This window comes from Camelus ferus, chromosome 1 (assembly GCF_009834535.1).
Source record: "Camelus ferus isolate YT-003-E chromosome 1, BCGSAC_Cfer_1.0, whole genome shotgun sequence".
NCBI classification, from domain to species: domain Eukaryota; kingdom Metazoa; phylum Chordata; class Mammalia; order Artiodactyla; family Camelidae; genus Camelus; species Camelus ferus.
Genome location: NC_045696.1, coordinates 34,371,216 through 34,396,926, shown reverse-complemented (window position 1 = coordinate 34,396,926; position 25,711 = coordinate 34,371,216). Strand labels below are relative to the sequence as shown.

At 34.7% G+C, this 25,711-nt stretch overlaps 1 long non-coding RNA gene across 1 annotated transcript in view; it reads right to left on the bottom strand.

Moving 5' to 3' along the window:
- The window catches only part of LOC116663056, an 85,718-nt gene that overhangs the window by 31,993 nt on the left and 28,014 nt on the right, over positions 1–25,711 (bottom strand). Inside the window, exon 2 of the long non-coding RNA XR_004319100.1 lies at positions 17,877–17,939. This is a non-coding gene — a long non-coding RNA (uncharacterized LOC116663056). The remainder of the gene's footprint in view (positions 1–17,876; positions 17,940–25,711) is intronic.

Sequence of the window (25,711 nt, the reverse complement as noted above, 5' to 3'; positions counted from 1 at the left end):
CAGATAAAATTAATTTTACAAGTGATTACATGTGTCTGAAACAACTGAAAACTTATCCACAAGTATGGTACTTAAGGGTTCCTAAATATAGATAACATATAACATTCAAGGAAGAGTCCATGGGGGATATGGGATTGGAAAAAATCTTTAAGAAGTAAAATAGGGATAGGAAAGAGGTGAATTGATGTAGAGTCCATTTCACGTTGGTAGAAAGACAAGCCACGAAGTAGCAAAGCACAAACGAAGGATAACGTCTTCCTAGACTAACCAAGGCAACATGCTGGCTGAGGGTGAAGTTCTTACAGATCCAGTCCCAATACAGACAGTTCAGACTGAGCAGATGTTCATAGGGGATCACAAGCCACAGTGAACTAGGCCTATTCAGGCTTGGGTATATGCCTGAGGTACACAAATTTTTTTACAGTGCTCTGAACATGACTTCACTCAGTCAATGTTGTAGATTCATTTACACTTTACATGTTGTCAAGCCCTTTATCAAGCCTTGAACTCCTTTATCCATAAAAAGCATTTTGAGATTTACTGAAAGTATTTAGATCAGGGCCTGAATTTGGGTTGGGGGGCAGAGAGCAAGTTCTGATTCTCTTTCTCTTTTACTACTGCATTCTTAACCAAAGGGGGAATAGAGTAATGGTACACTTTACCATTTTTCTTTCTTTCCTTTTTTCTTTTTCTTAACTTTATGGCATTAGAAAATATTAGTTTGATGATAAAAATAATAGTGATATCATCATATCTTGTGGTAGGCAAAATAATAATGCCTAAAGATGTCCATGCTCTAATCCCCAGATCTGGCAAATAAGTTACCTTATTTAATAGCAAGAAACGCTGCAAATGTGATTAAGGGTACAGACCTTATGGTGGGAAGACTGTTCTGGATTATTTGGGTGGATCCAATCTAATATATGAGAAACCTTCCCAGTTGGGTCAGAAAGATGAGACAGAAAAAGAGAAAGTTAGTTGAAGTGTAAGAAGGACTCAGCTTGCTGATGCTGGCTTTTGAAGATGAAGAGGGGCATGTGCAAAGGAGTATGGGTGACTCCCTAGAAGCTAGAAAAGGCAAGAAAATATATACTTCCCTAGAGTCTTCAGGTGGAACACAACTCTGTCAACACTGATTTTAGCTTAGTGTGGCTCGTATTGGACTTCTCACTTACCAAACTGTAAAATAATAAATTTAGGCTGATAAGTTCGTAGTAATCTATTACAGCAGCAATTAAAAACAAATACACACTTCTTCATGTACAGCAAGTCTAACGAGAAGAAAAGAAACTGATGCTGTTTACAAAATTATTTTACCTCCATCTTTCCCTTTACACCAAACTTTCGCAGTGACCCTGAGATACATAATAATAACCCCAGTTTAGAGATGAAGAAACACAAGTTAATTTGTCTAGCCTGTATTCACTTACTCACTTACATACTACATGTATCTACTATACCATAGAAAAGTATTAATAATCTATAGTATATAAAGTGCTGTATTAAGTGCTAGGGCATAGTAGTAAAAAAAAATGATACCAACATACTTGTTTTCCCCATTGCCTTTACATTTTGGTGGAAAAGAAAGGCATTGAACATGTAATTACAAGTGTGATAGATGATGCAAAGGAAAAATCAGTTCTGTTGGTCTGTAAAACAGAAAGACCAGCTTGGGCCCAGGAAGTCAGGGAAGATTTCTCTGAACATACGATGTCCTAGATGAGATGCAGGACGAAATAAATTAGATGAAGCAAGCTGGATAAGTAAAAAAAAAGACTTTCTTGGTAAAATACTACACCATGTAGGAAAGTCTAGAGATAAAGTCAAGTTCAGAGTATTTCAGAAACTGAAACAAGCACAGAATGACTGAAGGAAGGAGTGGTGCAGAGTGAGGCTGAAGAGGCTGGCACACAATGGTCCCTGGGTGTTATCTTAAGCAAAATGAAAAATGACTGAAGGATTTTAAACTACTGTGTGACTCAAAAAGGTTCAGATTTTAAAGTATTCGTCTGGTGGCAAGAGGATAAACGGACTGGAAGGGAGATAGCGTGGGATCTTCTAGGACAACTGAAAGTCTGCAGTGGTAGACTGGGGAGGGTGACAGAAATGAGGTTTGAGACATCAGTACATTCAAGAGATATTCTGGACTGACATGAACTTGACTTGGCATGGGGCATTTGGAGTCAAACAAGAGTTTCAAAATTCTGGCATCAGGGGACATGGAGCCATCCACTGTGAGAGGCAATGTTCCAGGAGGTGTTTGAGAAGAAAAATTAAGAGTTCTGTTGGACATCTTATGTTTGAGATGCCTTGGAGACATCCAAGTAAGAATATGAGTTATTATGAGATATGTGGATCTGGAATTCTGGAGATGGCTGGGCTTGAGAAATATATTTGGGAGCCACTGACAAACAAGGCAAGAGTATATCAAGGAATAAGAAAAGTGTCTATGACAGAACCCTAAGGAAGATTATTCCAGTGATAGTGGAATGGATGGTGAGAAACTGACAAAGTTTAGAACTACTGAGAGTCCAGATTTGTAACCAAGTTTGTAAGACTCTAAAGTCCAAAATCTAAGATATTTTATTCTGTTAAAGACTAATTTTGGAAGGCTTTAAGGGATTTTTGCCTTCTGCTGAATGAAATGCAGATCACAGACATTTAAAAGACATTAAAAATTAGTTATCCTCTATTTTTCTATATTGGGTCTATTTATTACGGAAAAAAATCACTAGGATCATTCCTTCTTTTGTAAGTTACGTGTCATGTGTTATAAATCTGTATGGCTGGCTTTAGATAGGAATATTAATTTTAAGAACATGGATTATATATTAGATATTATTCCTATTCATCATAGTCTGTATCTGTGATATAATTTTGATGATTTAATCATCGCTATTCATTCTCTACCAGAACTAGACAAGTTTGCAGGAATTTGTCTTTACTGGAAAATATTTTAATTTGGTGCAACATAAAAATATTTGCTAAGTTGTATTTCTGAAAATTCAGAGACAATTTTCTCCTGCTTATCTCCATTCTGACTCATTGTGCTCTTCGAGCAGCAAGAATGAACATGATAAAATCACAAAATAATCCTAGGTAGAGCGATGTCATAAAGGAAGGAGGTAAGACATAAAACACCCTAACGAGTCTGGAACAGTAAAATGGTAACACAGGCTGTAACTTCTGTGAAAGCATTGTCAGAATCGATGGAAGCTGAGGCACATCATTCTTACTAATAATGTTGCAAGCACTGTGTTCTGAGATCCTCAGAGGGTAAAAACTTAATGTGAGGACATACAGACTGAACTTTGTAAGAGTAGTTCACAAGCCTTTTATTCTATTCTTAGAGGAATGGTAGAGGCTGCACTATTTTCTACATTACATTTTTCTAAATGCACATCTTTACACTGGCACAAATAGAGAAGAAAATTGGTTAGCTGCGTATGCTGCAAAGATTTTTTTAATTTAACCCTTTTGGTTTAATAACTATTACTGGCAACTGATTGGAGGTTTACCTTCCTCAGTACTATTGGGAGAAATTCTTTGCAGAAAAGTTTCATTTTATGTATGCCACAAAGAACAAGCGTAAACGTCAAACCTATGTTCTACAAGTATAGACTGTCCCTTTGGAAAACTTCAGCTTTTAAATCATGTTCAAATGTATTTACTTCTACATATTTCATTTTTTAAAAAAATAGACTTTATTATTTTTAGAGCAGTTTTAGGTTCATAGCAAAACTGAATGGAAGAAGGTACAGAGGCTTTGCATGTACCCTCTGCCCCATGCCTGATTTTAACATGCTACTTTATTCTGATATGGGTAATATAATGGATAGAAAAAGATTCTAGAAATATGGCAACTAAATGCAACCCACTTTTCTTTCACTTTCAATATCAAATTCACTCTCTTTTACGATTCTGCCATTCAGACTGGCTGAGAGATTTGGAGAAGAAGCATGGCAGGGCTTTAACTGTCAGTTTTGGAGAAAAGCCTAAGAGGCAGGCTTGGGAGGGCGCCGGGGTAAAACTCTGAACACATCTGATTTTAGGAAGAGCTTGATCCATGGAGATCTCTGGAAGATCAGGGTTTACAGTAAGGATTCATCAGGTCTCCACGGTTTGTATCCAGAGGGCAACAGGCAGGCTAAATTCTCTCCATCCTAAGGCTTGGAGAGCACAAGGGAACAGAGGAATGGACAGCCGCCTTCAGATGCCTTGGGAGACCAAGCTGGCTGTCAACATATCACTACTTACAAGAGAAGAGATCCCAGCATCAGCCATTATTGATTGTCTGGCCTTCCAGTATTGAAGGAATCTCAGCAGAGAAAGAGAATCCCATTAAATACGTAAAGAACTGTTAAGAATAAACCTATGAGGGTGGGAGAGAGGGCCAGATTAAGAGACAGAGAGAGAGAATGAACAATGAAGACAGAGGAAATACAGCTGCTTGAGGAGACATAAACAACCTGGTCAAACAACCACCACAGCCACAACCACAAATACTTAAAAACATTCAGGAATAAAACAATGTCTTATTTCTAGAGCTGCAATCACATATTAAACTTTTAAACATTAGAAATGTTTAAATTTTTTAACATTAGAAGATCAGTAGATGATCGGATGGCAAGATCAAGTCTTAAATTTAAATTAGTGATTTGGAATTTCAAGAGGAAAAACATCTCAAATAAATAATGCCACAAGACTGTATAATAAAGAGATTCAATTTTACCTATTGCAAATAAATGGGTTTTTTGATTATAAACAAAAAAATAAAAATTAATACTAGAACTATGTTTCTCCAAATCTTTACTACTTAGAAATTAAGATGTATCACTTGAAAATAACTCAGATGAAAAAGGAAATCGAAGCTGGAGTTAAAATTTTAAGAAATTAATGGAAAGTTTAACCCTTCACACCAAAATATATGGAAACTAACAAAAGCTATTTAAAAAAACAAAGATATAGTCTTGGTTTCCATAATTAATAAAGAAAAAGGATAAAAAACCCCAGAAATTTAGAAAAATGAACAAAAGAGATCAACAAAGATAAATCCTATAATCAGTTAACTATAAAGGAGAAATCTTAGAACTTAAAAATAAATCTCAAATTTGATTCTTATACAACCAACAAAGTAGATAAAACACTAATAAAATATATTTGAGAAAACAGAAATGACGAGCTTAAGAAGAATAAAAAACAAATCATAAAACTATAGTGTTTTAGAATAACTATAAGAATCATTAAAGAACACTACATGTAACATTTTGGAAGTAGAGTTCAAGTCTTAGAGAAAATGATTTCCTAGAAAAATATTAATTACTAAGATTAATGTGAGAGTGGATCAATTACTGTAGACATAAATGGAAAGATTTTTAAATGATGACATTAAAAAGGCACCAAGACAAGATGGATGCACAGCTAAATTTTTCTAGCTTTTAAAAGTAGGCATTAAAATATTATTTAAACTATGTCAGATTATGGCTAAATTATAAAACTTTATTGAAGGACATAAAAATATGAACTATGAAATACCATGTTTTGGGGAAGAAAATTGCAATTAGAATCACAATAAGGCTTAGTTTAAAGCACTAAGACAAACAAATTTCTCAAGGAAGAATAAATGTCTAAGAACAGCAAAGTAAATATAAAAAAGATTATAAGGAGGAATTTGCTTTAGCAAATAGTTCATATTAAAAACAGATCATAGAGTTGCTTATAAGAACGAAAATAGATCAATGTAGTAGAATAAAGATTCTACAAATTTTTTGCAGAATATGTGAAAATTTAATGTGCAACAAAGGCAGTATCAATTCAGTGGGGGAGAATGTGGTTCATTCAATAAACATATCTGGGTATTATTATTAATTTTTTGCTGATATTTATTATTTTGTTGAAATATGGTTGACCTATATTAGTTTCAGGTGTACAATATAGTTATTCAATATTTTTATAGATTACTACCATACAAAGTTACTATAAAATATTGACTATATTCCTTGTGCTGAACATTATATCCCTGTGACTTCTTTATCTTCAAACTAGCAGTTTGAACTTCTTAATCCCTTTCACCTATTCTACCCCTACCCTGTCCTCTCTCTCCTCTGGTAAACACTAGTTTGTTCTCTCTATCTGAGTCTATTTCTGTTTTGTTGTATTTATTCATTTGTTTTGGTTTCTAGATTTCATATATAAGTGAAAACATAACAGTATTTGTCTTTCTCTGTCTGACTTATTTTACTAAGCGTAATACCCTCCCTGTCCAACCATGTTGTTACAAATGGCAAGTTTCATTTTTTATAGCTGAGTAATACTCCATTTTATATATATTATATTATATATATAATATATATATACCTCACATCTTTTTTATTCATTCATCTGTCAATGAGTATTTAAGTTGATTCTATATTTTTGCTATTACAAATAGTGCTGCTATGAACATGGGGGTGCATAATATATTTTTTCAAATTAGTGTTTATATTTTCTTCAGATAAATACCCAGGAGTGGAATTCTGGATAATCTGGGTATTATTTAAGGATGAAAGTAAGTTGGGTTTGTCTTCATATGATATGCAAAAGAAATTCCAGATGGATTAAGGCTAGCAATTTTAGAAGTAAACTTTGGATGTTACATGTAAAATTTAAGGATGGGAGAGACTTCTTAAATAAGAACAGAAATGCATAAGCTATAAAGAAATACAGAGAGACTTTTTCTACAAAATTTGTAATGAGAATGGTAGATTAAAGGCTGAAATCCAATGAAAAATTGTTACATTGACAAGAAGACAAAATGCAATAGAAACTTGAACTGGAAAAGCAATTATCAATATAATCAGTTCACACTAGAGAAACTTAAAAGGCTAATAAATATAGCAATATGGTGAAATAGTATTAGGGGAATAAAATACCATTTCATACATGTCATACTGGAAATAATATTTGTTTCTGGTGGAGAGATTAGGAAAAACACATTCACATCAATTATCTGTAGAAAATGTAGAAATGTACATTGTTCAAGCTTTTTGGGGCCAGGGAGAGGAATCTATCACTATCTATTTCAATTTAAAAGATACACATCCTTAGATCTGGCAATCCCACTCCTGTAAATCTATCCCATAGCAATTAAAGTGCCAATTCATTAGGTTAGATGTTCAGGGATGTTGACTGTAACACTGCAAAAAAAAAAAAAGTACTATTGATGAGTAATTGGATTAATTATGGCACATCAATAGCATGGAATATTAGGTTGTCCCTAAAAAGAGTGAATTAGTGTAGTTGACTTTAAGATTCCAACGACATTATATTAAGTAACAATAGCAAAATGCAAATAAATGTATACAATATTATATTTTTAAAAAGCATACAAAGCCCCATACATAAGCAAATTTTGACAGATTACTATCTGAGAGTGAAAATGAAATGCCTGGAGGGTTATAGAATAAAAAAGAAGTTAAAAAAAGATAGTAATTAAAAATCCACATGACATGCTTTCATTTCAGAATAATCATACCTATGTAAATGATACATGCATAAAGAAATCTGAACAATAGATCTATCTGTTTGTCAGACGATCACGGTATATTAAGTGAAAAACAACTGCAAAGTAATGGACATAACAGTGTTGTTGTGGTAAAACAGAAATTAAAGACCAACATTTAAAAATGTATAGGTCTCTATCAACCATGAGAAAAATGTGAAAAGATTCACCCCAAGCTTGTTAATATTTTTGCTTCAGTGGGATGAGAGCAGAGGTGAGACTCTGGCAGACAGGCAGAAATGGTTAACTTTGCATTTAAGCATAACTATTTTGTTTCACTTAACTACAAAACAATCAAAGAGCAAATAAAATTTAGAAATTTTAGAAAGGTAGTACATATATATTATAGGCAACGATAGAAAATTTACATAAATAAAAAATTATGAAGAAAATAAAAATCACTTAATTCCAGAAAACAGAAATACCTACTGTTAGTATATTTTTGATTAACTTTTTCTAGTTTTTTTTCTATTCCTGTATAGAATTAAATGTGCATATAAAATTTATATATGCCATTTTGCATTTTCATATATTAAGTAATCATTTGTATATTTAATTTTATAAATTTTATATTCATGTTTCTTCCCATTTTGTATTTGGATGTTTGTGTATGTGTATGTGTGTGTGTACTATATACCTTAAAAAAGAATAATACACTTACTTGTAAAAATTAACATTTCTGAATATACTTGCCATAAGAGTATTTTAATTAAAGCAAATTAACAGGGTAATTAGCCATAAAATGACATTTCACTATTTCCTAGAAAATTCCTAAAAATCCAAAAAATTCAACTCCAGTGTGAAAAACTTGGAATTTCTGTTTCAAAAGCAGTAAATCATCTTATGTAGTTAAGATACAATTATTATCCTTGAAGAATTTGTATTTAAACAGGAACATGTTCATTGAAACTTCATGCTCAAGAGAAGGAGCTGTAATATTACAGAATAGTGTCTTTTTCCCATTTCCAACACTAAAAGCCAGTACTCTATCGTGGAAATAACACTGGATTTGTAGTTCAAAAAAACTCCCCCAAAACAAATACTGACTATGTTGCTTTGCAGCTGGGTGATTTAGAAAAGTCATTTGTCCTTTTATGAGCCTTATTTTTCTCATTTATTAAATTGCAAAGTTGTATAAAGTAGGCATTCTCTCTCACTTATCTTGCTTTGTCTTTACACCACTTCTATTAAGTCACGCTATGCTTATTTATCTGTTTACTGTTCCTCTCCTCCCCCTGGAATGTCAGCTCCACAAGAGAGAGGATTTGGGGTTACTGCTTATCCCTAGCGCCTAGAAGGCTAGCACACAGTTAGTGCTCCCTTAAAAAAAGTCAGAAGGATTGCCTGCCTGCTGTGTGCCAAGTGCTGAGGATCTGATGAGGAATAAAACCCTTGTTCATAAGGAATTTATAATCCAGTGGATGGATTTCTGAGTGCAAATGCCAAAATCCTCTTTTCAGAGAACACAGTCCATCTCTAAATAAGAAATTAGGACTTAAAAATGGAAATAAAACATATAAAATGTCCAAATTATCTGAAAAATATATAACTTAACTCAAATAATGAGAACTCAATGCACAGACATAGATGAAAAAAATTTTTTTTTCTATGTAGACCTTACTGCCGTGCCCTGCCTTGTTTGTAAAAGAAAGGGACAGTGAAGGACCAGCAATACGCTAATATGATATCTATGGCAAGAACTTAATTGCATTTGAAGCACAAAGTACTTCAAAACAGGACACACAATGTACACATCAAACATAAAGTACATTCAGGAAGAACACAATTCACATTTAACATCTTAAAGTGAAAACTACTGTAATAGAAAAGAGCTAATCTGACTCCATATTGGATCTGTTCCTTCAACTTTAACCCTGTGCTCTGTTTCCTAGACTTAATCTCACTGGTTCCACACCATTTGTAAAAGAATGTTGCCTATAGCCTGAAATACAGGATAGCCCATTCTCAAGGCTCTGACCTTTAAGGATATTAACACTTTTCCATTTATATAAAGATAGCAAGTTGCAGAATAGCAAATAACATTTGTTTTGTTAGAGGTTTACAGGGACACTGTGATCTGACCCACGTGAACAGCTGCAAGAACAAAGGATTCTGACACCAAGAAGTTTGCAACAGGCACACCTCCTCCCCTTTTTAGTATAAAAGGAGCCTGAATTCTGACTTGGGGAAGACAGTTCTCCAGGACATTAGTCTGGCATCTTCTTGGTCTGCCAGCTTTCCGAATAGTTGCTATTCCTTGCCCCAACACCTTGTCTTCCTATTTATTGGCCTGTTGTGCAGTGAGCAGATCGAGTTTGGACTTGGTAACAATACGAAATACTAAAGAAATAATGTAAACAGAATCCAGAATAACATATTAATGTTACCTTAAGAAGTTAAAATAATTTTAGCCTGTATTGAGGCCACTAGCACAAATAAAAAGACTTTTTATAAGTTGTTTTCACTTTTGCTTTTATTAATACTTTGATCTCTGAGACTGTTCTTGAGTAAATATAAACTATAACTACCTGTAGAAAACTTCTGGCATAATTTTAGATACACACAGGTAAAACCCTAGGGACTTAAATTATATAGGTCCACCTGAATAATGGAGTCTGTCAGCCAGACTTTGAGGTATTTCATAGAAGCCTGTCTGAACGTGGAAACCTTCATCACGAAACTTAGCTTTGCTAAGACCCAACTACAGCGCCCATAGAACAAGTCCTTTCATTCCTGAAGTTGAATGAGTGGCTGTTCTTTTATAGTTCTTAGAGGAATTTTTCAGCTTTTAAAAATTACTTGACTATAGTCTCTGGTAGAGGAAAATCAATCTTTTCCTGCGGCAGACATCCTGATACACTAGAGACTAAGTGCCACTGGTTTGTTTTGAGAGGAATCTGAGTGTTATGAAGTTCTCTGATTTGTAATCTGTAGAGATTTCCAGCCTCTTGTTCTTTCAGAAAGACGTGTTTTGCTGTAAGGATTTTAGAACCATCACATACGTGGATATTTCATCATGACTTCTCTGACTTTAATAACATAGTAGTTGTCATTATTTTAGAGTCTGTTTTCCAGGAAACCATTTTACTGAAGCAAAAACCTTGATATATAAAATTCTGTTACAGCTCAAGTGATGCTTTATAACCTATTTCAAAGTGTTGGTCTCTTATAAATGCTATTGTTTTGGGTTGCTGGATTGTTAATATTCAAATATTCTTCAATTTCCAGAAGAGTGAGTATACAATATAACCTTAATAGGAATGAAGAGATTCTTTCTCCCAAACTAATCAATCTCTAATTTTAAGAGATGAGGTGGCAAAAAAAAAAGTGACCATGAGTGAGGCATAAGTAGCAGTTCTTGGGAAATTTTCGAAAGTAAGAGATTTAATTTAATTTAATTTTTTTAGGTTACTGAGTTTCACAGAATTTCAAATAGTGTGTAGAGAATGTGTTTTCTTTAAACTAGCTGCTCCACTGGCCAGAGTTCTCAACTACCCTTACTCCCTCATATATTTGCCATTACAATTAGCAGGATAATGGATTAATACTTTAGTTCTTCCATGCCCTTCCAAATATGTAATGAAATTATAAGTAAAGAAACATTTTTACTGCCAATTATTATTAAAAGAATTGATTTATGATGGGAATTTCAGGGACTAAGGTAAACCTAGAGAACTATTTTTTTATGAAGGGCGCCTTTAGACTCAGATTACAGCATGTAGCTAACCACTCACTCTACTAAGGAACAGGTTAAGTCCCTCCTAGAACTTTCCATCAAAGAAACTGTTAGATTTTAAGAAGGCACAGTTATCCAAATTCTATTGCCTCTTCTTCTCTATTATTTCCATAATGCATGTGTACAGTTCAACTAGCTTACATTTGAGTCCATTCTTGAGGGATACTGCAACAATTTAAATGTAAAATGCTTCACTACAAAGCAACAAAAGGCATTCACAGCAATAAAAATGAACCAACTATTGATATATACAATAGCTTAGACTGATCTCAAGGGCACGCTGTTTAGTGAAAAAAGCCAATCTCAAAATTTCATATGCTATATGATTACATTCATATAACCTTCTCAAAATGACAAAATTAGGCAGATGGAAACCAGAGTATTGGCTGTCAGGGGCTCAGGGTTATGGGAGAGAGAGTGGGGGCAACATGAAGGGGTTATTTGTAGTGACAGAATAGTCCTGTATCTTGTTTGTGGTGGTAGTTTCATGAATTTACACTTTTAATAAAATGGTATTGAAATATGCAAGCACATTTTAACAAAGCTAATTTCCTGGTTTTGATAATGTATTAAAGTTTGTGAAATGTAACTTTTAGGGTAACTGTCAAGTGTGCCTGCAAACTCTTTGTACTGTTTGGCAACTTCTTGTGAATCTATTATTTCAAAACGATAATTTTAATCATTTGAAACCTTTGCCTGTGAATATCATTTTTAATTTAAGATAAATTAAAAAATATTCTATCATATATCAGAGATACCAAATAAGCCCAAATCTGAAGTGTTGAAGTCTGTTTTGCATAAAATAAAAAATGTCTTTTGTGTTCAATCACCTCCCCTGTGCATTATATTTTAGTAACAGATTAAAAAGTTCAAAATGTAAAGGCAAGAATCAGAATTCAAGAAAATGGATTCTAATAAATGCACCAGCCAAAATGATATAGGAAGTGTCAGAGTGAGAAGGAAGAAAAGAAGTAGAGTAATTCCATGAATTTTTACTGGCGTTTTCTGTGTAGACTTCTAAAAATGTCCTTTGTGTCTTATTCAGCAAAAAGGGCTATGGCAGTATATCTTGTTTTAAAGCCCCTAAACAGATTTAGGGTTTAAAATGATGAATGTGACATTATATTTTCTACAGGGTTTATAACAGTAACGGCATGGGTCTCAGACCAGCAGAACTCTGTTTAACTCTGGCTGTGTGATTTGCTAGCTTCGTGACTCCATGGGTTATAAAGGAGCGACAGGGTAAAAAAAGCTACTTGCAAGTGAGCTGAGTCAATGGAGGAAAAAAAAAAGGGTTGGAGTCAGAGGGATAATTAAATACTTGTTTAGGGAAATCAAAGGCAAAAAAGATTTAAGAACATGTGAGTGGTCAGCCTAAAGAGCCAAACATCTAAGGAGTTCAAATTGTATGAAGATCCACAGCATCTGCGGGAACTGACACATGCATGGCCATTGTAATGTGGATGAAAGCAAGTTGAGTCTAGTGGTGGTCATTGTTGAGGAATAAATGAAACAAGAAAAAGTGGAAAAATATCACATGAAGTCATCCTCAGGATGACAGATGCCAAGGAAAGGAGAGAGATGGGCAGTAGTTAGAGAAAGATACAGTCACGGAGTGAGAGAGATCTTATGAGTGGAAGAGAAAGGATCATGGAGACAGATTAGAGACAAGGGCATGGGGGACAGCTGGTGGACCAAGGTCCCTGGAGTGGCTGGAAGGCACAGAATTCAGAGGAAAGGGAAAATGTTTATCCTGGCACTAGAAGGGTCCCTCTTTCATAGAGAGGAGAGAAAACTGAAGGGATGGTGTTTTGATTAGTACTCGTTTCCTCAATCATTTACTCCAGCTAACTCAGCCCTTTATAGCCTTTCTCCTTCATGGTTACTTCCTATTAGCAATTATTATATCATTAAAATTCTTTTTGAGTGGTTTTTTTTTTTTACTTAAATCTGCTTTCTCTCCAGAGATCTTAAATAATCCTTTTACTTTCTGAAAGAAACTGTTAATAATCTCAGTCACTATTTCCAGACAGTATTCTCATAGATGAAATAAATTCTAAAAAAATTAATAAGTAAATAGAAACATAACACACTGATTTCAGGTAAAGGATACAACAAAAATATTCTTCAATGGTGATAACTATGACATAGTAGTAACATTTTATCTGCCCTAAGAGAGGAACTAACACATTCAATGTAATGTAATCAAGGGTAATGGGTTAAGTACTGTTCAGTTCAAAAATACGTAATATTTACAAAAGAGAATATGAGACAAGAATTTTGAAAACTGTCAGCCAATATATATTTTTTAAAATAATTTAAAATAAATTATAAAGATGCATTTGAGGTCTTTAAGATTAGGCTATTTCTACTGTAAAACTAAAAAAGACATTTCTTGTTTTCCCCCATAGATAAGCTATTCTCTCTCCCAGTACCAGCATCCTGATTTTCCTTAGAGTGACTCCTCTCCATTCTTTTTCCCTGTAATTTTGGTGAGGCTGGCCACACACTTAGCTTCTGGTTTGCCAACATGCCTCAGGCTGGCTAATCAAATAATTACAATGATGCTCAATTCTGGAAACTGAACATCTGGGAATTACTGGAAAAGAGATTTTCTGTTCCATTGGCATTGCTAAGCTAGTAAAACGTAAGCCTGCAGTTGCTGTGATTCTCATTTCTATAAAGATAATGAAAGCTTGATAATCATGCTAACAGAGGAAAACAGAGTTGAGAATATGGAGAAAAATCGAGGCTTTATGACATTGTGTGAACCCCTGAACCCCTGACGTGTTCAAATATATAAGTCAAATTCCTTTTCTTTATTAACAGAAAATAGTTTGACTGGATTGTTGATATTATAACTTTAAAAAATCCTATTTAGTACTCTTGAAAGTATCTAAGACATTTAGGGAATTAATATTGACTAATTAACTATGTTGAGGAATCCATATCCTTCTGAATTCTTTGTAAACATAATAAATCTGTGAAAATGGATGTTTCTTATCATAAAAAAACTTAGCATATTGATATGGGTAATATGGAGTGGTCTTCTTATAATCAATCAAGTATTTTCTGTTGTAATATTATATTAGTATCTCAAAGTTAGAAGTTACCATCATTAATTTATAATTATAAATCTAAGGATAAGAATGAGTAGATACTGTAGTACAGCAGTGTCTGAAGGATTAGTGAATTACTTCTATCCAGTGCTATCAGCTTCTCAGAGATGGGGGCATTTCAAATACCACTTGAAGTTACCGTTTGATGGGAGATATAACATACCAATAAATATCACTGCTTAGTAAGTTGCAAACTAACTAAACTTAAAGTATTAAGCAAATTTGTGGCATCACCTTAATTCAACACTAATTGAATGCTTCTATTATTCAAAACAAATGACTGGTTTTTATGAGAAAAAAAAAACCCACTTGTGGATACCAAATTATTTTCCAAATAAAAGCTGAGTGTGACTCAAGGTGAAGAACAAGTAAAATCTGGGAAATTATTATTTATTAGGACACATTATTATGTGACCCTGAGCACAAAAAGCAAAAGCTAAAAGAGGAAATGTTCTTCCTCATATTAAAAACAACATCTCAATGGGTGAGATAATCTTCTTGCTAATGGTACTTTTATGAGGACATTGAGTTTATTTACAATCTTAGTTTTCTGTAACATAATAGAATTATTGCCTTCTTTCCTAAAGCTATGACTTGGTTACATAGAATCACAAAGACCCCACCTCCCACATACAAGGAAGCTGAGCACTAGCATGGAAGCCATCTGACCAAGGTAGCAGTATAACTACTAACAGACCAAAAAAAAAAGCATGCTGACTGCTTCGCTGATAGTAAGGGGAATGGATATTTCTTTTCCTGCTGGGTAGAATCCTGGAGAATAATCAGGATAAGCAATATAGGTGTTGGTGTAGGTTTAATGCTTGTGACCTTACATTTATCAAGCTAGGAGACTTGCCCCAGCACACTTCAACTAAGTCAAGGGTCTGAAAGTGCCCTGAAAAATATTTCTCATTTGCTTTACAAGGTACAGATTCAGAGGGTACAGACTAGTTAACAAGTACCCAGGGAAAGATTAATTCACAAGGACCAAAATGGCTCTAACTCATGGCTAAATTTACTTCTCCTTTGGACATCTTCTTGGGAGAACATATGGTCTAATCATTGATAAATTTCATGATAGGAAGGAATTTGGTTTCAGCTTAAGAATAGAAAAATGACATAATTTAGTCCTTTACAATGGTAATAATACTTCTTGATTCAGTCCTGGAAGAAAGTACAGGACATTGAAAAATAAATAGCCAAGACCATTGCTAATTGCTTTGTATGCACAGTCTACTGACTGCAAACTTTGTGTGACAGACACTACAACCACATTGCATCACTGTATAAACTGGGGCTCAGAGAGATTCTTTACCTTGAGAAAGCATCGCATCTGGTTATGTAGCAGAGTCACAGCTGGCTTCATGGAAGTGCAATCAGTGTAACCAGGCCCAGAAAGGCCCACCCCGGGCTTTAACACTCATTACTGTCTTGAGAATCTTATATTATATCTCTGAATTTATATTTTGTGAGTGAAGTCCAATGCAACAATGGAGCATGAGCCAGGGGCTTGGAGCCTCAGGTCTTGTGTTATACTGCCTTCATTCCCTGCCCCCTGATGCTCTGGACCCCAACTAATTGTGCATTTCTCCTTGTTCAATGCCATGCTCTTTCCTGGGGGCCAGTGTTGGGTCCACAGGGATAGGGGGAATTCAGTGGCCATCTCTGCCTGGGACTGGTAGCTGGGGACTGGGTAGCCCACTCCTAGAGCATATCCCAATACAGAGGCTTTTCTGTCTGCCATGGGGTGGGGCTGCAGGTCCCTGGCATTTTCATTTTGCAATGGATCCTGTGAAGGATTGTAGCCAGCCTGGAGTCAGGATTCAAATTCAGTTCTGCTAACAACAAGAACCTCTAGAATTGAAACCAAGTGTATGTGGTTCAGAACTAAAATTAATTTCCCAGACTTAGCATACTATAGAGGAAAAGGCATTGAATTTGCAATCAAAACTCCTGACTTGGATTCCAGATCCATCATTCATTTTTTGTAGCACCCTGGGCAAGACCCTCAGTCTGCCTATACCAGGAAATCTGTAAACATTCTGCAGAAGGTCAGAGAGGAAATATTTTCAGCTTTGCAGGCTGTATCATCCCTGTTGCAACTGCTCTTTTCTCTCACGGCAGCATAAAAGCAGCCACAGACAACACCCAAACAAACGAGCGTGTATAAACAGAGCCTTATTCATGAACGCTGAAACTTGAATTTCCTATAATTTTTATGTGCCATGATACATTATCATACTTTTGATTTTTAAAAGCAATTTAAAAACGTAAAAACCATTTCTGGCTCCTGGGCTATCCAAAAACAGGTAGCAGGATGGCTTTGACACGCAGGCCGCAGTTTGCAGGTCTAAGCCATTCTTTTCTCATTAACTCATTTATTCATTCATCATTATTCAAAGATATGTGCCGAACAGTGAATTAAGTGTTAGGGATCAAAATACATGTTTTCATCTCTCAAAGAACACAGATTCTCATCGTGGAGATGCACTTAAACAAATAATTGTTATTCCACATAATAAATGGACATTGTAGTCTGCACAAAGTGACACAGTAGTACAAAGGAAGGTGGGACTGGAAGGTTAATGATGATGGTAACAATGTGTACTAGCTACCATTATTGTCATCAAAAGCAATAGAAATATCTATTAAGATGGTTAAATATGAAAATAGAAATTACTCTGTAAAGGCTAAAGAACTACACAAATGGAAGCAACTATTGTCCAGTAAATTTCTCCAGAAATTTAACATTTATTAAACACTGGTTTAATAAATAAAAATAAATACAAAAGGAAAGACTCTAAAACAACACTGGCGTTAACACTATTCATTCTGGTATGGGTTTTTTATATTAATTTTGAAAATTAAAGACATTTTAGCTAGTGAAACATAACTCTCCTTGTCAAAACACATGCCTGTGCAAGGGCACACATACACAAACACACACACACGTGCACTCAAGTTGGTTATAAAATGGTTTTACTAATACTACAGAAAATTGAGTTTCTTAAGGGCAGTCTTACAAAACAGCTCGATATATTATTTAAAATTACTTAAATTTCCAATAAGTCTATAAGCCATTGGAAGGAACTACTTAATTTTTTCTTTTATTGCAATAAAGTCCATGACTTACCAACATTAAAACTTTCACTTATGATAAAAAATTGAAAAATACTGTGTGAATTACAGACTTGCTTTTGGTCTTCACAGAATGTTAAGAATATTGTATATTTGGAAAGACAATCATTAAAAGTCATCTGTCCATTAGTCACTGAAATAATAAAACTCTACTAATTAGTTAAGTATGTTGGGTACGTATCCACTGCTAGCTAGGAACCAGGCATGGTTGCTAGTCCTGGTTTCCCTCTCAGGTAGCTTCTATCAGTGTCATTATTTCAATAGATGAGGAAACTGAGACAAAAAAATGAACTGACTAGCTTAGAGCATCACAGCCATTAAGAGGTGGAGATGGAATACAAACCTGGATCTGTGTGATCTAGGCCTTGAAGTCCTAGCAGTCAACCTCATGCTGACTTTTCCAGGCCTAAAAAAAAAACAAATGAAAACAGACTTACGGGAAACATCTCAGCTTTGGAAAAAAGGGAAATGTCTTCCCTAAAATAATATCTGATCTTAAGCCCAAAATTACTTTAATTTGTAGTAGTATGTGTGTGTGTGTGTATATATATACATAAATACACATGTATTTTGCCTACTTTATGTGTGTATGTATGTGTACATGTACATCCATCTATCAATCCACTCACACACAGCATCTTACAATTCTAATTTAGAATTTCAGTCATACATCACATGTAGTTTACCGATTAGAGGGATCCCAATTTGGGTTTTACATCCAAATATATCATCTCTGTCCTAGAAATAAAACCACTGAATTGGGAATATAACTATCAGATAATTTACAACAGTCAAAATACTCTTTCTACTAAGTAGTGTCCTGTCATACACAAAATATTCTCCTGAGTTAAGTAGCCAATGTATACATTTTTCAAAATAGAACAAAATAACTTTCCTTCAAAATTAATCAGAATTTAACATGTAAGCTTTAATTCCAAGTTACTTATTAAAATGCAAGTAGATGCTTTTTTTCAGATGAAAAAGTTAATTTGTGTACAAGTCCAAGGTGTATAAGAATAAAAAAGACACCTTAAAAAAAAGTGCTTTATGGGGTACCAGGGTCATCTGCGTTACTTGTTGAAATACTGTTTCCCTGATCCCAGATTACAGGTTCTGATCCAGTAGATCAGGAATGAGGCCAAGAAACACGGATTTTCAAAAAAACAGGTAGATTAGTTTATTTTTACATAGCTGGTTCAGCGACAACAGTTGGGAAATAACTTTAAGAGGAAAAGAGTTAAGGCTTTTATTTTTAATTCTTCCCTAGTTACAGTTTGGAAACATTATAGGCACTTAAGAGAGGCAGAAGCCTATTTGCTCTATATGCCCATGTTTAAAAGCAACTCTTAAAGGAAGCAGAGTCCACTGATGGAAATAATGGCAATTTTACTAGCAGTTTAGGTCGAGAATAAAGAACACTGCAGACAAAGCAGCTTAAAAAGTCTAAACAAGATGCAAAATCTCTCATATGTGGCCTTCCCTTGACAGCTGAAGAAAAGGTGTTGATCAGACCCTCACATCCTAAAGAGGAACCTTCAGGTAAGGAAATGGTGATTTCAGGGCACTTAAACCCTGTCACACCAGTCTGAAGCTGGCAAGTTTGAAGACAAAAGCAAACGAAACAACAAACAAGGAAAATAAAACTTCACAAATGTTTTCTCTATTCATCCACTATCCAGAAGGTTTTTCAAACCTGAGACTGTTTTTTCTTTTCCTTAATGGAGGTACTAGGGACTGAACCCAGGACCTTGTGCACGCTAGGACATGTGCTCTACCACTAAGCTATACCCTTCCCACCTCCCTACCCCCAGTCCCTGTTCCTGAGTCTCTTGATAAGTTTAAACTGTCTCAAATAAAGCTTTCAAACATCATTATTTTGCTATTATTGTAACCCCTGATAATGTCAAATGTGAAACCCTGGGGTGATCTGACAAAGATGCAGCTTAATTCTCTGAAAAGGACAAAAGCTTTTGCCTTTATTATGAATTTTACTGCAAAATATGCACTTTGATGACACTTCTTACAAGAAAGAGTATTTCTTTATATATGTATGTATGTGTGTGCATATATATCATACATATTATACATGTACCATATATATATTATTAACTGTTTCTAGGATCACATTCACTTCATGAAGGAAACACCTTTTTAAGTTCAGTTTGCTTTAAAATATTTTTAAGACTCATGCAAGACACGGCTTTTAGCTTCAGTTTATTCAGTGTGTTTCTTCTAGCCTCCAGGCAAATGTCACCTTGTAGGGGTTAAACGCACAGCCTTGTAATATTAGAGAATTTGTAATCCTTACCACCTGTGTGATTTTAGACAAGTCACTTAACCTCCCTAATTCTCAGTTTCCTTACGGATGACAGTAGGACCTACCATACTATCAGTAATAATAATAGTCCATGGGGATGATTTTAGTATCTTCTTTTGTAGTTGTGACAGTAACAATAATCTACTGTTGAAGTATAATTTTCAAAAGTTAACAATATGACTCCTATACAAATATAAAATCCACATGCGTCAAATATTTTATTCAACTCAATTAATGAATAAACGAAACAGATGGCAAGGCTAATTCAGAGCATTCTGAGGATCTGGGTATTTGTAGGCATCCTGAAATATTTTACAAGATTCCTAGGTAAGATACAAAACTGATTAATATTTATGGGATCACAATGATTATGGGATCACAGGCCATAACAGTTGGGTTTACTTTTCTTGTGGATAGAAATTATTTCTATCTGTATTAGAAAAAAAATTTACAAGTTAACAGGTGACTTCACTAAGTCTGGACTTTTCATCAACAGCAAACAGTGATTTTAAAAATGCACATTCTCTAGATTATTAAGTAATTTGGAGTGGGCCTGTTAGAAATTAAAAGCACACACCTCTGCCTTGTTTACACATCTTAAATAATTTTTCTTAATACCATTTACTGTACAAGGACCCTATTAAAGTTAGTTACTAATATTTTATCATTCTTTTGTATTTTATAGGCCAAAATGTTTTGTTCACCCCAATTAGGTTATCACTTTTCTGTATCATAATGCTTATACATCAGATTAGCAAATTCCTCTCAGATATATAAGACCACCTAAAAAAAAGTTTTTTAGACTACACTGAGGTCACACACTACTCTTACTACTCTCAAGAACTGGAAGGATAATTATGGATTTACAGCAAATATTGCTTGATTAATTGACTCTATTTTCATTCATCAACTATTGATTAAATGTCAGACTCTGAGGATATTGCACTGAATAGGACACAGTCCCTTCTTTCATGGAAATGTATGTAATAGTTATTTATATGTAATATTTATTTAAAACTCATTTATACTTAAGATAGCAATGCCTGTGCCTTCAGCATTGATTAGAAAAATAAACTATGGTATTTTTGTTAAGTGGAAGCAATTTTCACCTCGAAACTTCTTTACACAACGTAGATTATCTGGAGCAAGTCCATGAAGTTGCACACTCATTTTTTATCCGAAGTATTTTTCTGTGTTTTAAAGTAACCAAGATTCAGTGAGACGTCACTAAATACACATTAGACAGATCTTTTAAAGTCTATTTTGCTGTCATTAATTTCCAGATATTTTTAATAAGAGAATTTTTTCCATAAAGTGAACAAGAAAAATCATGAGAAATTAGTATTTTTATGATGATAAACCAGAGCATAAAATGAGCTAATAATAAAATTCTATTATTATAATACATATCATTTATGTTATGACCAAGAATATTCCTGTTGTTCTGAAAATATACCTAAGTGCATAGGCTGATGGACTCATTGAGATTTTTCATACTACTCTTCATTGAGTCCACACATGTGGGTATTTTTTGTTATCTGGAAACCCACACATATAGGTGAATTTACACATAATGAATGGATTTTACTTTATGCTGTGGTTCTAAGGAAAGCTGTTTAAACTTTTCCCCCAAAATGATACACATAAAGACACGTACATTTTTTGTACATAATTTCAAGGGGCTCAAAGACCCCCTAGGATTGTATTCTAGAGTAACAAATACGCTACAGAAACTTATGTCTACATTAAAAATGTAAATGCCCAGTGAGGATTTGGTTTTTTAAGCTCTGCCAAATTATTTTCAAAACGAAAAATTCATTTTCAAATCTGATAATGGGACTCAATTTATTTTCTAAATAAGACTAAAGGTCAAGTTTGCTTAAATTAGGGGAACACAACTGTATACATTGGACTAAAGATATTTGGGGTTTAAAAATTTTAAACAAGGAACAGTGGGTAGTCATTTCATTGAGATCATATTTATACTCTTATTGTCAATATTAATTATTGGTTTTAACTGAGGGTATCAGTAATTTTTTAAACTATTTACAAATTGTATACACCTTTGATTATTAAATAGTGAGGTCTCCTATCATTATTTTTACAAACAGTTTAAATAAATGATTCTTTTTCTAAATGTGGACCTGTATATTATCTCCATGGGAGTAACAGTGTGTCGTGCATGAGTGACTAGTTCACTTGAAGCCACAAACAGTGGTAATTACATGCTTGGTGAACAGAAGGCGAATGTGCAAACCTAGATGCAGCATTTCTCTGTCCCACCCGAGCCAGGGTGAAGGTGGGCATGTAAACAAGAGATCCCTAAGGAAACAGGAAATCCCTGTAGAAAAACTGTAAGGAGTACATTAGTAAGGGTACATCCTCCTTCTCAAGAATGGAGGATTTCTCCCTCCTGCCAACTTTGGAGGATTTAGATTTTTAACTTATTAAGAAAGGTGACAATTTCTTTTGGCACATCCAATATATCATATGCTTATCTGACAATTTCAGATTCTTCATGTTACATACAAATATAGAATGTTACTTATCCTCAAAAAATAATGAATGAAAATGAGTATCTTTTTAGAAATTAGTGGATAATTTTTTCATGAAATCACCCCCAAAAAATCAGAATTTGGAGACAAGGCTGAGGTTTTGTAACAGGCAGAAGGAAGTGCTGGTGAGGCTGTAAAGGAAGCTCTCTGTTGCTGCTGTGTTTGCTCCAGTGTACTGGTAGGTTGGGTGGTAAGCCCCTTCAACGGGAGAGGCAGAACCAAAGACAGCACCACGACAGATCTTATTGATGTTAAAAAAAAATTTTTTTTGCATGCTGACTTTGCATAATAAATAAAAATCATTACTTGTCCACCCTTGAAATGGGACCACACCTGCAAATGATTTTCTGTTGACTGAAAAGCACTTGAAAAATCCAGAATGGAAACAAGAGTAATTTTTTTCGTTGTTGTTTGTTTGCTTTGTTGCTTGGGAAGAAGTGGATTTGATAAAGCACGAAATAATTACTTGCACTTTTTGGTCTGGAAAGCTGAATCAAAGTATTAAGCCATATTTCCAAATGAAAATCCACACTCAAAGTGTTTTGTACTTAGTTCTTAGAAAGTCTATTCTATTATAAAAGCCAAAATGAAGATTTATTTCATTTTAAATTTTTAAGGGTTAGATATGAATTTTGTGGTTGATTCAAGTCCTTTGGTTTCTGATTTCACTCTATTTCCCTTACTCTCTACTTAGTGTCTAATTTACTGCTGATCAAGCCGCTCCTCCACGGGTGAGGTGTCAAATGAAAAGGATAGAATCTACACAAATTAATTCTCAACTCTAAGCAATGTTAAGAAGCTCACTGGGAATAAAGGTTTATTGTGCTCTTTTAAAATAAAATTTTGGATTATCTGTGGATTTCAATTTTCCATTCCCCATTGTTACAGATAATTAATACTTAAACTGTATTTGTTATAAAATTCCCTTATAAAGTAATGAAAAGAGCCTAAAAATATTCTTATCTTTCCCCAGGCATGAGACTTACATTTTTAATGCTTTACTAAATGAACTTGAACAACATTCTCAGCTCACGTTATGTCAGAGAGTACAAGCTCCCCACTTCGTCAGTTATTTTACAAAGTGGGTTTTTGAAAATTCTCATGCACAAACTGAAGACTGTAGAGACATATAACAACCTACTGGATTTCTTAAGAGATGAGACAGAATTTATAGAAGGATCTTAAAATAATGTAAATAATATAAAACATCACCAATATGGGAAGGGACGGTACTGTTACACTCTCCCATTCCCATTCCCAGATGGCACTATAGAAACCTTCAGACCTCCTGGCCTAGGTCTACCGAAGAGCAGGCTTTAATGGCTACATGTTTAAATGCTCTCCTCCCTCTGACCTTTATAATTCAGTGATGAAGAGCCTGTGAAGGAAACCGGAGAAGTTCATTAAGTTACCCTGGGAGAGAGGGGTGTAGATCTCTTACGGACTGGTTGTACCGAAGCTAAATATGGTACAATAACTGGATGCCAGTTGTTCCTATATCCTCTTCATCCTTTTCCAAGTAAGGTGCTTTTCTCAGGGCTACGATAATAGAGATGTATTTTTTGGCACCGAATTGCAACATGAAAGTATTTGGGGAGGAAAAGGTTAAGTGTTTATTTTGAAAGCTGTTGAAATTACGCGTCATTGCTTTCCAATTCATTTATTTAATAAACTGAATAAAATATGATTAATTTTTCTAAGGACTTTTTTTTTTAAAACAGGGCTTTGAAATTTCTCAGCTTTGAAATCTCAATTGCACAATGTTATTTTCATGCAAATGAAATGCACACATACTGGAGTATTCATTTAGGTTTTCAAATCCTGGTGTTCAGTTATATGAAAATAGTGCTTGCATAAAAATTATATTTGTCTAAAATATAGAATAGAAAATAGTAGCATAATTTGACAAATAAAATCTACGAAAAGGAAATTATTTAAATAGGTAGGGGCACTGGAAATAATGATAACAACACCTTCCATGATCCACTAATAAGCTAGGAACCGTCAAGCATATTCTAGGTGCTGTGGTACTGTCATCCATTCAACGTGTTTCCATGATAGTGGATAAGAGAAACAGTACACAAATGGTACTAATATGACAAGACACGTGTTTGTAGAGACATATCAACGTGCAATGGAAACACTAAGCTGGGAAAAACTGACTCCCTGAGATGAGGCAAAGGTTGACAATACTTTACAGAGGATTCTACCTGAGAATATTAGACATTTACTGGACATCTAACCAGAGAAAGGCTTCCTAATTGGAGAGACTGGTCATGTATGGCACAGAGGAGTGAAAAGACCATGAACTTTATGAGGACACCAAGTGATTAAGAAGTATGTGTCAGAGCTGAGTTTGTAAAAATATGCAAGGATAGAGTACAGAGGCTAAGACATCTATGGCTTTGCTTGTGACCCAGGGAGAATCACTGATACATACTAAAATAAGAAAATAGCATGAAGGAAATAGTTTCCAGCTATTCTAGAATGAGGACTTGCAGAAGCATAAAAAGAAACAGGTTCCCTGATACAAAACAGAGTCTCATTCAGGTTCCCTTATCCTAGGTGAGAGGAATAAAGAAATCCTCCCTACCCAAAAGATATCAGTATGAGAGGGTGGAGAAAGCATGCAGGATTTCTACAAGTGCGTTTTGGGCAGCATATGATGGTGCCTAAAAGTGGTAGGAGAAAGCAAGATGGGAACGAACACATGGTGAGCATCCAACACATGTCAGGAAGTGTCTTTGAGTACACATAATCTTTGAGATTTTCATAACAACCCTATGAAGTATGAATTATTATCTCAAAGTTAAATATGGTTAAACTAAGCTCCAGAGTGGTGAATTCACCCAAGACAATACCACTGGTATAACCAGAGACAGGATCTGAATCCCTGCCTGTCTGGTATCACAACTCACACTCTTTTTGTAGAATCTCCTCTCTCAGGTAGCCTCTCTGCAATTGAGTATATAGTACCAAGGTGACCTGACCATTCCCAAATCCTAGTGCCTTTCAGGGAGAAGTTTCTGGGACACGATTCTGAGCTGATCCCTCTCTGGTTTTATGGGGAGAGGGTGGTGCAAATAGAAGCTGGGTCAATACACCTCTGTGAGGTTAGGATAGGTTAACCTTTCAAAGTCACAGTGCTAGAGAAAAGGGAACAGATGCCAGAAATATTCTGTAAGCAGAACTGAGAGGATATGGTGACCTATTTGATAGATGAAACGAAGGGGAGCAGAGCATTAAGAAATGGCTCTTCTGGCTTGGGAGACTGGATGAAAGAAGGTCCAATCAATCAACACACAG